The sequence below is a fragment of the Drosophila nasuta genome, chromosome 2L, assembly GCF_023558535.2.
Source record: "Drosophila nasuta strain 15112-1781.00 chromosome 2L, ASM2355853v1, whole genome shotgun sequence".
In the NCBI taxonomy this organism is placed as follows: Eukaryota; Metazoa; Arthropoda; class Insecta; order Diptera; family Drosophilidae; genus Drosophila; species Drosophila nasuta.
This window is the reverse complement of record NC_083455.1, coordinates 13,327,092-13,340,413: the sequence shown is the minus strand read 5'-3', so window position 1 is coordinate 13,340,413 and position 13,322 is coordinate 13,327,092. Positions and strand designations below refer to the sequence as shown.

The 13,322-nt window shown below is 32.9% G+C and overlaps 1 protein-coding gene across 4 annotated transcripts in view; it reads left to right on the top strand.

The window, feature by feature from the left end:
- Nucleotides 1–13,322, top strand: part of LOC132798050 (E3 ubiquitin-protein ligase TRIM9) — a 102,562-nt gene that overhangs the window by 3,762 nt on the left and 85,478 nt on the right. The gene's annotated exons all lie outside the window — the stretch shown is intronic.

Here is a 13,322-nt window from a genome sequence, read left to right as displayed (position 1 = left end):
CTATGAATAGCAAATACTGCTATAGAAATGAAAAGCGTCAAATAATTCACAGCTTCTTGACTACAGTAAAGGTTGCCTATACAAAACACAACAACAAACTATGGAGTTGTCACTGTAAACAAATTACATTCTTTCACTTTCCCCTAAACAAAAAGCAAACTGTAGCTGAGCAAAAGATTGAATGATTTTAAATAATGGAAAAGTAGAGCGAATTAAGAGTTCTTAAATGTTGTGCATTTAAGGATTTGTTTTTTTTTTAGATTTGTATGGAGTTGTATTGAAAGACAAAGTTGTCATAAAGTCAAGAAGTCTATCTGTAATTAATTTGTACTATATAAATTTAAACACTTGGGTAACAATTTAGAAATACTTTTTAAAAAAGGAACAAAAACTTAATAAATTAGTCTATTATAATATTTTATGGAATATTGAAAACGAAAATTAAAATTTTTAAATACTTTTTGAAAAAGGCACAAGAAATTAACAAATTAATCTATTATAATATTTTAGGGAATTTGTATAGACGACAAATTAATATTTAAAAATACTTTTTGAAAAGGCACAACAAATAAATAGATTAGTGTATTATAAAATTTTAGAGAACATAAAAAAAATTTTAATTATAAAATGCATTTTAAAAAACAGTATAAAAAAATAAATAAATTGTTATATTATAATATTTTAGAGAATATTTTAAACAAAATTTAAAATTTATAAATCAATTTTGAAAAACAGTACAAAAAAAAAAAAATAGATTAGTCTTTTATAATATTTTACAGAATATTCAAAACAATACCTAAAACTTAGAACTTTTTGAAAAAGGTACAAAAAATAAATAAATTAGCTTATAAGGTAACAAACTACCTTATTTTAGGGCATATTTAAAATACATTTTGTAGCCAAAAATTAAATTGTTTTATATATTCATTTGCAATGAATTTGTGATAAATCAACTTTAAGAAGGATAATATTGAAAGTATATTTTACATATAAGCATAACAATTTGAAATTGTATTAAATTTTCATTTATATTTAAGTAAGTACTTTTTAATTATTCAGCATAGTTTGTCAATTATATCTATAATATGGCAAATTTACAACTTAGGTACAACCAAAAAAATTGCAATGAGAGCGTAGAACATATTTATTTAACTTGACAATTAATTGAAGGAGATAAAAAATTGCCAAAGCAATTACAGATAACAATATAAAGCAGTAAATGATAAATGTGATACTTTTAAAATAAAAGCAAATAAATTAATCTTCGGTCTTTACTAAATTTAATTTCTTTTACAAGTAGTTCAGTTTATTTTTAAAACATTCGCCTATGTCATAGCGCATAAATAGAAACCTATTGAGGCACTTCATGATTGCCTATCAAACTGATAAGGCAAGGCACAAGTATCACAAGTATCAGATATCAACGATATAATGAGTACTTTGAGGGTGATTAGATGTAGTTGAATGTTGTGTGCTGCAGATGAGCTGCAGATTATTAAATCGAGGTAAGGCACTTCCTGTTGTAAATGCGAGTTTGTGACTCAGAGAGCAGCTGAGCGAGCGATGCAGGATTTTATTCTTTTGGTGTCAGAGATACAAAAGTCAGATTTCAGTTTGGAACAATGGACAACAAGCTGAAATCAGTTGTCGGATAGGGGGAAGGCAGCTGACTCAAAAAGGCGGCAAAAGGCAGCTGACGAAAATCAAAACGAACGAAAAAAGTGGGTAGAACTCCAGGTTGAGGTTGAATGATGACACACGCAATGGCAACAGCGCATTCCTCAATCAACATTTAGGCCAGGCCCGCAGACAGCCGAAAAGTGACAACGAAAGTGTTGATAAGATAAGCCTAGTCAGAGGAGAGAAGAGAAGAGAGAGAGAGGGAGAGGGAGGAAGGCACGAGCTGAATCAGAGCCACACCAAAACTCATTAAACTGCACTGTCTCTCTCTCTCTCTCTCTCTCTCTTACTTTCGGTCTTTCTCTATCGTTTGTTTTTGCACACAATTCTGTTGCCTTGTGACATTTTTCACACCTTTGCTACCTGTATTGGGCACACACAGGTAACTAAAAAGAGCGACGGGAATGCAATATCGTTGTGTCTTTAGCCCTGTCATCGCGTACTTTCCCACTATAGTACTTGTTTCACTCGAATCATTAATTTGCAGTTTATTATGCATCCTGGCTATATCCTTGTATAAGGATAAACATATTGCTGTTCTCATTGCTGTGCTGAATTTATGACGCCATCAAAGTGCATCATGTTTCCTCTCGCTCTCTCTCTGTGTCTATATGTTTTAGTCACCACCACCACAATGTGCCACATCGTGCCCCGCATCTGTGCCACACACATTCCCACCCCCTCTTGTCCCCTGTGTGGCTGCCGCATGATTGCACTGAATTTGTTCCATTTAACATGGTCGCATTTTCTCTCCTTCGACGTTTTTTTTTTGCTGTTTCTTCATCCATTTATCCATGTGCAACCCTGGGGCAATGTTCATGTTGCCATTTCTAACAATAAAATAGTTTTTGATACGTATCCAGACACACACACACATATATATATAACACATATATATATATTTTCAGCTCGTTTGCTGCTATTGATTCATGTATTTGAAATTCAACTTTATATTTTAACTAAAGACTTAGCTTTGTCTTTAAATGGAAATGTTATTGATTGGTTTTGTTTTGTATTTGCTTTTTATTGTGGTATATCATAATGTTATCTATTATAAGCCTTTTAATACATCTAGTTAACTGTTATGTTTAACTACATTTTTTTCAAATGCCTTTCTTTTTTTATCACACTTAATTGAACTAAATCTTCTTTAGCAATTAAATTTATTTGGAAGCACTTAAGATATCAATCTCGACTGGCTTATGATTGTCCGATTTAAGTGCTTTAAGATCATGGAATTCCTTATGAAATTTTGTTTTTGATTATCTTGCTTTAAATATAACATCAACTTAATGTTTCGTTTAAGTGTGTTAATTATGAAGTTAGAAACTATTTCTTTTAATTCGTTTATTTTTGCTCGCATTGAATATTATTGAACATTAATATAATATTTCATTTGAGGGCTTTATAATTTTTATAGATTCGTTAAGAAAAGATTAACTGTTTAGTTTTTGTTGAATGATAATAAATTGTATATTTATTAAATATTATTTATGAAGTGAAAAACTAGTTCGTTTTTATTTTGCATAATACTTATAGATATTTTACAAAATGATTAACTATTTAGTTTTGAGTTTTTCTTTTATTTTTGTAAGTGTTTAAGTATATTGAAATAGTCTTGGAGTTGTTATAGAATGATATGCTATTTATTGTATTACTTTGTTTTTTTTTTTTCATATAATGTGATTAAACATAAATGTAATGTATTAAAAAGGCCTTTAAAAAAATGTTAGATTCCTTGTGAAATGTTAAATTATTTTATATTTTTCATGTTATGTTCCGCTTAAGTGTTTTATATTTGTTATAAAATGAGAAACATTTTTCTTGCATGAAATATCAAGTTTTTTTCTTTGTACTGTCTTAAAAATTGGTTAACTTATGAAACTTAACTTATGAAATGATAAATTATTTTTCCATCGCATTTCTTACATCATATCATAATGCACATTAATACACTTCTTTAATACAATTGTTTTATTCCTGTCGCCATTGACTTTGTTAGAATTATTGGGAGTTATCTTTTTTGTTTTAACTGTTTTAAAATATTTATCGTTATCTTAAGAAATGAGAAACGTATTTCCATTGTATTTCTTAATACAAATTCAAAAATGTTTTTAATACAACTGCTTTATTCCTGTTTCCATTGGCGCAATCTTGGCTTTTACTGTCAATGTTCCCTTTTACTGTTATGACTCTGTTAAGGTTAACAAAAACCCTGCCAGCATATGCTGCATGTGGACATTATGTCATGGGTTTATCAATTACCATTACCTTATCTGGGCACATCTCTCTACCAGTCGAGTCGAGTCGAGCAATGCGTGCCAATTAAAATGTTTACGAGCATGCATCACTGTCATACCGAAAACACACACACACACTAGCCAAACTAAACTGGCCAAGCACGAGACTCCAGGGAATAAAAAATGATAGTCCCTGAGCTTGTGGCAAATGCTCCAAAGGGGCATGACTTTGTCCAGTTTGGAGGAGAGTCGAGTCGAGTAGGTAATGCATATGTCGGAATATTCTTTGGCAGCATAAACTGCCACTTAGCCGCTGCCTTTTGTGGCAAGTACTTTCCCTTTTTTGTGTAGGGTAAATCATGCGAGGCGAGGGGAAAGCATTTCACTCTAAAGCAAATAGAAAAAACTAAATAGTATAAGTTTTGTTTGCCGTGAAAAATGACTGCAAATTATGCACCTGGGAAAAGTGGCTAGAACAATGAAATGCCTGCTAAATTATAGCGCATGTTTTTTTTGGGGCTGGGCTCCAAGTTTAGTTTATTATTATTTGTGACAAAATAATTTCAGCACACAAAAACCAAAAGGCAAATGCCGAGCAATTTTATTTGAATTAAGCAAGGCAAATACACACACACACACACACACACATAGGAATTTTCGCCCCCTCATCAAGGAGTTTATCCTTACCTGACTGCCAAATGGCAAATGTTGCTTTTATTTTTGTGTGTTTGTGTGTTTGGCAGCATTTGAAAAGGGATTTTCATTGTGACGCAACTTTTGTTACTTGCTTTTTGTTTAATTTGCGTTTTTATTGCGCTGCGCAGTTGACATACCCTGTTGGAGTTTTGATAAGGGTATGCTCATAATGTGGGTTTTAATTTAAATAAACTTGCTGTCACGAAACTTAGCTCGAGTCTCAAAAGACAAATCGACAGCAACTCAATTATTCAAAATATGAATATTTTTGTTGACATTAAATTGCAATATCATCTTCAATATTTTATATAGAAATTTATTATTCTTTCTATGTAAGGAAATTATTTTCAATGAAAAATTTGTTGTATTAAGTATTACAATTATTATTACAACTTTGTTATACTAATAATATTGAATTATATTTGACATCAGTTTGAATTATAGTTTTTAATATCTTGTATGGAATGTTTGTATTCCTTCTATAAAAGGAAATCTTTTTTAATTAAATATAACTATGTTTTATTCAGTTTTCTTTTTTCAACTTTCTTGGACTAATAACATAGAGTGTCTTCTAAAATTATATTATTATTTCTTAAGCTACTTTAGAGTATCTAAGATGCATTTTTAATTTAATGATATTATTTCATATAAAACAAATATTTATTTCTTTCATAAAAATAATATAGAGAGTATCTTCTACTCTAAACTTCAATCTAGGGCATCTCTTTGGCATGTCTTTTCACCCATTACTACTAAAGACTATCTAAGACGCATTTTTATGACTTAATTTCATTTAAAGCAATTATTTATTTCAGGTAGTTTTCTAACTTCATAAATCTAATATAGAGAGTATCTTTTACTCTAAGCTTAACTCTAGGGCATCTGCTTGTCCATCATTTATGTCTTCTCGCCCATTCTTTTGGGGTTTTTGCTGATCCACCAATGCTCATTGGCACACCACACGCTCACACATCCTCAAGCGCTCTATAACTCTATTTCTATCTTTCTTTGCCTTCCACACTCTATCTCTATCTCTTCTCTTTCTTTCATACATTTCCTATTCCACTTTTTTGTTGCTTTTTTCCCTTCTCTCTTTTGGCCACCCATCGCATCGCAGTCGCTTCTAATGCTCTGCTGTCAGCAATTAAGTCGATATGCTTTCTGCCTTCTACCATTTACCATTTGCTTACATGCGTTATCCTATGCTCTAAATGTGTGTGTGTCTGTGTGTGTGCTAGCAACTGTGTATGTGTGTGTGTGTGTGCTTGGGTGTGTGTGTTTTGTGGGTGTGTTTTGAAGAGCCTTTCATTTTGGGCATTGACTTTGGGCTTTTGCTGCTTTAATTCCCACTCCTGACACACTCACTGCTTCAGCTCCATTCTTATGCTCTTCCATCTCCCTCTCTCCCACTCTCACTGTCTCTCTCTCTGTCTCGACAACTGTCTGGGCCTCTTGGCTTCTGCCTTTGCTTCTAGGCAGTTAATTAGCACTGCGCTGAATTTGTTTATTAATTATGTAATTCATTTTTCTGCGTAATTATATTGGGACCTGCTGCCACATAAAAGTGAATACATTCTGTAATTGGGCCGTAATTAGCCAAGTGTTGGCCTAAAACACAGTCAAGTCTCCAACCACCATCGAAGCTACCCATTTCTCCCATCCTATTCCTCAGACAGGTGGCGAGTTATCAACAACTTAATGCGCAAAAACATTAGAGTAAGGGTCTTGAATTGTTGGACAGCTCAATTTAAGCGGCGAAATCTTCATAAAATACGAAAATAGCAACGGCAAAAACAACTTTTAGGATACACATTTATATTTAATGCTATTGCTTATTTATGGAATATACTTTGTGGATGGAAAAGAAGGCAGTAAAACACTAAGACTGGCACTTATTATTAATAATAATTGATATTATTATTAATAATTGATATTATAATTGATGTTCTTAAAGTAAAGCTGGAAATTATTAATAAATATATGCGATTTTTCTTTAAAATTTATTTTTTCATATTTATTTTCCATATTAATGTATCGCAAAAATACTCAACTATACCAAAGGCTATATTTGGTATATTGATATAGTACTACAATCAAAATATACCGCATATTACTAAAATATACCAGATTATCTTAAACAAACATACCAGATTATCTTAATAATCTAAGCTCATTATATAGTACTGCATTCAAAATATACCATATATTACTAAAATATACCAGATTGTCTTAAATAACTCATACAATTTTTATCTCATTGCAACCAAATTTTCGGGAATCATAGATAGTGAAGTTATTATCGTATTAACCAAAAATTGTATATATTTTATTAGATTTTGAACTCTGCTTTTTAATATTTTCTTATCTCTTAGTTAAATTTCCAATAAATATTTCCTCAGTAATTTGAATATTTTTGAGTTCTCTTAAAGCTTTTATTAGCGGCTGTTAATACTGCCTCGTTTTTAATACCACAAATGTTTTATTCAAAGCCTCGCTTCATTTATGCAATAAATAATTATGTCTGCCATTAACTGAATGCCACACACAAAGAGGCAAGCTCGCAATCTCTTTTCACTGTGAGTGAACTGTGAACTCGGAACTCGGAACTATCGTGAGTTCATTCCATATTCCTTTCATCGCCCATCGCTCTGTTTTATTATTATAATTTCCACTTCACTTTCACGCTTCATGCTGTTCTGGCCAATAAGTAAGCTTCTAATTATTTCCACCATAAATGTCAAATACACTGCGGGTGACGATGATGTTGCTGATGGTGGGCGCCAAAGTGGGCGTGGCATGTTGTTGTTTGTTAACTTTTCGCATGCTTATCTGTGAAATGTTTTTTTTTTTCCTTTTCGTTGTGTATGCTAAATGCAAAATTACATTTTGTTGTCCAGGCAGTTGGGAAATGTTTTTCTGCTTTTCTCGCAGCGATTTTCCTTTTATTCCTTCGTACTTTTCGCCGCAGTTTTTCCTCTTTTTTTGTTGTTGTTGCTGTAATTTATGCGCGTTTTGCATGTTTCAAGGCAATTGTCAAGGTTTTTTGCGCCAACAGTGGAGAAATTATAAATGTTTTGTGATATAATTACTTTTGCCGGAGCCTACCTCACTGCCTTCCCTCTTTCTGCCCCTCTTTAATGACCCTCGAAAAATGTCGATTGCTGCTCATTTCAAAGTTTTTCGTTTTTGTTGGTCAACTGTGTGTTTTTCGGGGCACAAGTTTTAATTGTGTGGGCTCAGTGCTCTGTTAAATCCCTGTGGACCCGATCACTTTGTGCCCCTAGAGCTGATTGTCTGACCTCCCGCCCGCCTATTATTGATTTAATTTAATTAGTTTTCGGTTGACAACTGTCCAGGGTCTCACTCTCTCTGACCATTTTCATTGATTGTCGTCTGCACTTTAGTTTATAATTTTTGTTTTGATTTGTGTTGAAAATTTAACGACCCAACAGCAAAATGTGGGCATCAGCCAGCGTGTTGACCCCGCCCAGTGAACCCGAAAAAATGTTATTAAAATTTTATTATTGTTGCTACTACTTTGTGTGAACATTTTTTTAAAAATTGTATTTTATGGCTGCCGGGGAAAATGTGGGGGAAATTTGGGCAAATGCATTTGTCATGTAGTCCAAAGTAAATCTCTGTAAAATATTTTTTGTTGGGTTTACTTACGAGTTTGCTGCCAGCTTTATTGACAGCAATTGAGATTTACTGCTCTGAAATTCTACTTAACTTTGCTCTTAATAAAGCTATACGAGTATTTTATTTGATTTTTTTTAGTGCGCTACTGTTTTTCGTATATTTATTTTGAGGTTTATTAGATTGAATTTAATCAATTCATAATTTATTGGTATTTTTTTTTAGTGACTTTGCTGCATTTAATCATTTTAATACACTCGACTAAATTGCATAATTAAATAAATTAAATTTGCAAAATATTCATATTACTCTTGAATAAAAAAAATGTGAACAATGTTTGGAGCTTGACAAATTACATTGTTTATTAATTTCAATTAATCTCTTATGCGACAGTTTTTTGTTTCAATTCGTTACATTTTATGCAAATATGCGCATTGTTGGGCTTTTCTTATTTACAATAATAAATGAGCTACTATAGAATGGCCGCGAAAAATAATTTATTTAACACACATAAAATATCGTGTCAGGTGTCCATAGAAATGTCAACGAAACAAAATGCATAAACTAAAGACCGCAGTGCCAACACTTTGCATCATTATTTATTTATTCACCATTTAAATTAGCAATAAAATGGCAGAATCAATTAGTGGCACAGCTAAAAGATACCCAGCAATTTTATTGGTATAAAACAGTTTTTCCCATTCATTTTATAAAGTATTGCGAAGGTAAATAAACTGTGTTGAACGTTTGTGCAAACAAACAGTATTTATTTTATTTTATCTCTGTATTTTTTATTTGTCGTTTTTCGCTAGCATTCATTTAAAAGCATTTAGCTGAGCTCGCTTGGAATTTGCATAAATTATATGCAATTGCATTTTATTTCTATGTTTTTTTTTAGTGTTTCTCTCTTTTATTTATGGAGCAAGTCGTGTGGGCAATATGTTTGATATTTAATTTGTTGTTTATTAGCGCGATATAGAAAGTTATTTATTCCAAATGTATGCACAATTAATGGAAGTGTCGTTAGTTGCTAGAGACTTTAAAATATATGACTGCAATTAATGAGAATTCTAGGCCGCAGCTTTTCCATGCATTCTTTCTTTACCTTCCCAGGTTATATTAAAGCTTTAAAAATTAATCAATATATATAATACTGACGTATTAATAATAATTTTTGGTTGCGATAAGGTCAGAGAAAAGTTGGTAGAAGTTATTCATGAAATATTTTTAGGTATATGGTAAAAATTGTCCTTTTTTGGTAGGGTAGTAGTAATGTAATAGTATTTGAACATACCAAATATAAACCTTGGTATAACTTAGTATTTTTGATATATGGTATATACTGTACTCTATGCTTGTACTTTAATGTTATAGTATTTCAATATACAAAATATAGTCTTCGGTATATTTTAGTATTTTTTGGATCTGGTATATATTGTATTCTATTGTTTTAATGTATTCGTATTTATATATACTAAATATGGCCTTCAGTATATTTTAGTATCTAGTATTTCACTTTAAGGCAAATTAGTATTTCGATATACTAAATATATTCTTTGGTATATTTTAGTATATCCTTTGGTATATTTTAGTATTTTTAGTATATTAATTTGGTATATTTTAGGAATAAATCCTGAGTGCTTTGCTTTTATCGTGTATCTCAAGTCGAGAACACTCGACTGTAGCTTTCTTACTAATTTTACTTTACATTTTTACATAATTCTATTTTCTGATAAAGTGTTAAATCAATAAAAACACAAAAAAAGTGAACTATTAAGGTCGCTGTGTCTTTTGATTATTCGCCGCCTCATTTTTGCAAGTCAAATGTTATCAATCTGCAATTAGGCATTCCCTTATTCGCTTATCAATCGAACGCTTGGCTGATAAGCTCTCAAGGGCTTTGTCTGCTGTTTATGTTGTTTCCCTGCGCACTTTCTGTACAATATTTATGTTGTGTACTTTGTGTTTACTATTCTCCTAGGTCTGTTCATGATTGTCAGCTTTATTTGTGTTATATTGACTGTTGTTGTTTGCTTGCTGATTGATTTGATTGGTCTTAAAATGCAATTAATAAATTTCCTATGCACTGCAATCACTGTTTGGAAATGTTTCCAACTGCTTTTGCCATTAACCATTAACACTTGACCGGCTAAATACATTATCTAGATAGTTATCTTGGCCTCACGTGGCCAGCAGCGAATTCCTAAAGCGTTGACAGTTGGCGCTGTGCAGGACATAAAAAAAATGTGAATGGAAATGAAAACAAAAAAGCTGAAATACCGCTCCCTTCTGTTGATATGGGAATACCATACAATAAAAAAAGGAGAGCTATAACTGTAACGACACCTTACAAATGCTGTGGCAATGTTGGCAGCTGCAATGTTGTTGCTGCCTCGTGCCACACGTTGTTGCTGCTGTTGTCGCCACATGTGACATGCTGGCTGCTGCTGCTGCTGGTTAACTCAGCGGAGGGGTTCACTTTTTATGTGGTGGCTAATTAAAAAATGAACCAACAAAAACAGAAAAAAACCGAAAACAGACGAAAGGAAAATGCTTTTTACTGTCGCGACACGCACAATGAAAAAAACAGAAAACAGAACATGAAAGCCTGCGCTTCAAACGTTTAACAGTCATAAAAATCTGCTATTCCCTCCCGCATGCTCCTGCTCCTCGCTTTTGTCTTGCCCTCGAATTAAATGCCAAAAGTCATTAAAGGCATTTAAAGAAGGCGTCGATAAGTGCGCGTAATTCTCATTAACAGTTTTCCCTCTGCCAACTTTTTCCATTGCGTTTTCATTAAAGTTTACTTAATTATTTACCATGTGTGTGTGCGGGCTTCATTCAGTTCATTTAGTTGAGCAAAAATTTGCATATTCATGTAAATTAAAAACTTCCGTTCCCACTCTCAGAAAACACAGAAAACAGAGCATAAAAATGTTACTGTTTGCTACATTGATTTTTTCGCTGCATTTTATTTATACGCATAATTAAAAACAATTTGTTTGAAAATTATTTCCATTAATTTGCAGTGCACAAAACACAGAAAAGAAAAACTGCAACGAGTTGCACGAAATTTATTGTTAAATCAGTTGTAAATTTGTTAATATATTCTTTCTTTTTTTTTTTCTGACTGCCAGACGTTTTTGTCTGAATGAGTTTATAATGCGGCAATTCGCGTTTAAGCCCCTAATTGAATTCCAAATATGTGAATGCAGTTATGAACGAATCACTGAATGAACAACTGAATGCTGTCTGCCTCTGTCTCTTCTCTATGCTGCATTCTTTTCACAAAATCGTTTAATTTATTTGTGCATTGTGCAAATGCCAAAAAAAATGCGCCATTTCTAAAGGAAGATTTTTGAAATAATTTCGTTTTTAAATGGAAAAGTAGGAATACAAAATAAATGCATCGGAACAGTCTAACTATAAACGCCGCCCACTTTTAATAAAAGCAAAAAATAGCAGTAATATTCTTAAAATCTAACAAATTAATTTACTACAAAATACTAAAATATACCGAATACACCTAAATGCTGCCTGGGTCTGTTTCAATGCTACATAGTTTTTACATTTGTGCATTATGCAAAAGCCAAAAAATACCAAATTAAATATACCGAAGCGGTATACTAAAAAATAATATACCGAATATAGTGGAGTAGCAAAATAAATGCATAAAAACAATGTACTTAAAATACCAAATATACCAAAAATATACCAAATCAATATACTAAAAAATACAAAAATATACTAATACTCTATATTAGGTATATCGCTTATCAGATAAACTCACTTAAAATATACTAAATTAAGGTATAGGAAATTAATATACTGAAAAAATACTGAAATATATATCGGCTAACGGGTACATATCGCTTTAAAATTATTCATCAATAAAATGCTTTTACTACTAGAGGTAAATGCAGTTTATGGTAACTTTTAATTGTTATTCGATGGCATAATCACAATCGATTGCCTTTCGAACATTAAATATGCATTTACTGTACATAATTGGGCTTGTTTTGTTTATGCATTCGCATTTGCTATCACTGGCAATTAAATATAGTATTATAGGCACTTGACAGCCAGTCTGTGATTTGAATCAGACATCAGCATTATCACTAAATAAATCAAAATGTTATTGCATGCTGAGAGCAAGCGGGCGAGCATTGAATTATTAACGTTGGGTTTCAACTGCGTGTTGAGTGGGAGCAAAGAACACATTCTGCAGCATAACCATAAGTCCAATGCAAAGCTGGTCAACCCCATGTTCATGTCCATGTCCATGGGGCATGTCCGTGGGGCAGTGTCAACAAAACGCGGACAGATGACAAGCCGCAAAAGCGACGCCAGAGGGACAACAACGAGCATGGTCAAAGCCATGGCTGAAGCTGAAGCCGAAGCTAAAGCCAAAGCACTTGAAACGCTGACCACAGCAAATGCCACGAGCAGCAGGATGAAGGACCTCCAAGCACTATAGCTTACCTGTGTGTGTGTGTGTGTGGCAAGAGAGTAGAGTAGAGTGGAGACTTTGAATAGTTCATGAAGTTGTCACTTAGTTGTAGTGGCTAACAACGTTGTTGTCGCTGCTGAGCGACAAATAACACTACAAGTTCCCATTGTTGTTGTCGTTGTTGTTTCTACTCTGGTGTCTTTAGACAGGGCAATTGTGCGCTGAAAGAGGCGTGGCATGTGGCAAGTCGCTGATATGCGGTGTGTCCTATCGATTGACACTTTGATGGACAGCCATGCGAGTCGGGTTAAGGTGCCCTGCCAACGTGCCTTGAATTGATTATTAAAGAGTGAGATCTCCAGGCGAGATATGAGTTAATTTGAGCAGCGCGCGTAAAAATTCAAATTTCAGTTTTGAGCTCGTTAAAAATTTAATGGTCTCTTTTTCACTACGTGATTCCCTATCAAAACTTGACTTCTGCTTTGGCTTACACCCAGATAATTGACCAGAAAAGGGAAGAAGGGAGAGAGGAGGAGGGTTGCTGGCTGTCGTCACCCAACGCAACTGAACTGTAACATGTTCCCTTCGCTTTATCAATTTTTATAGTGTGATTTCTGTTG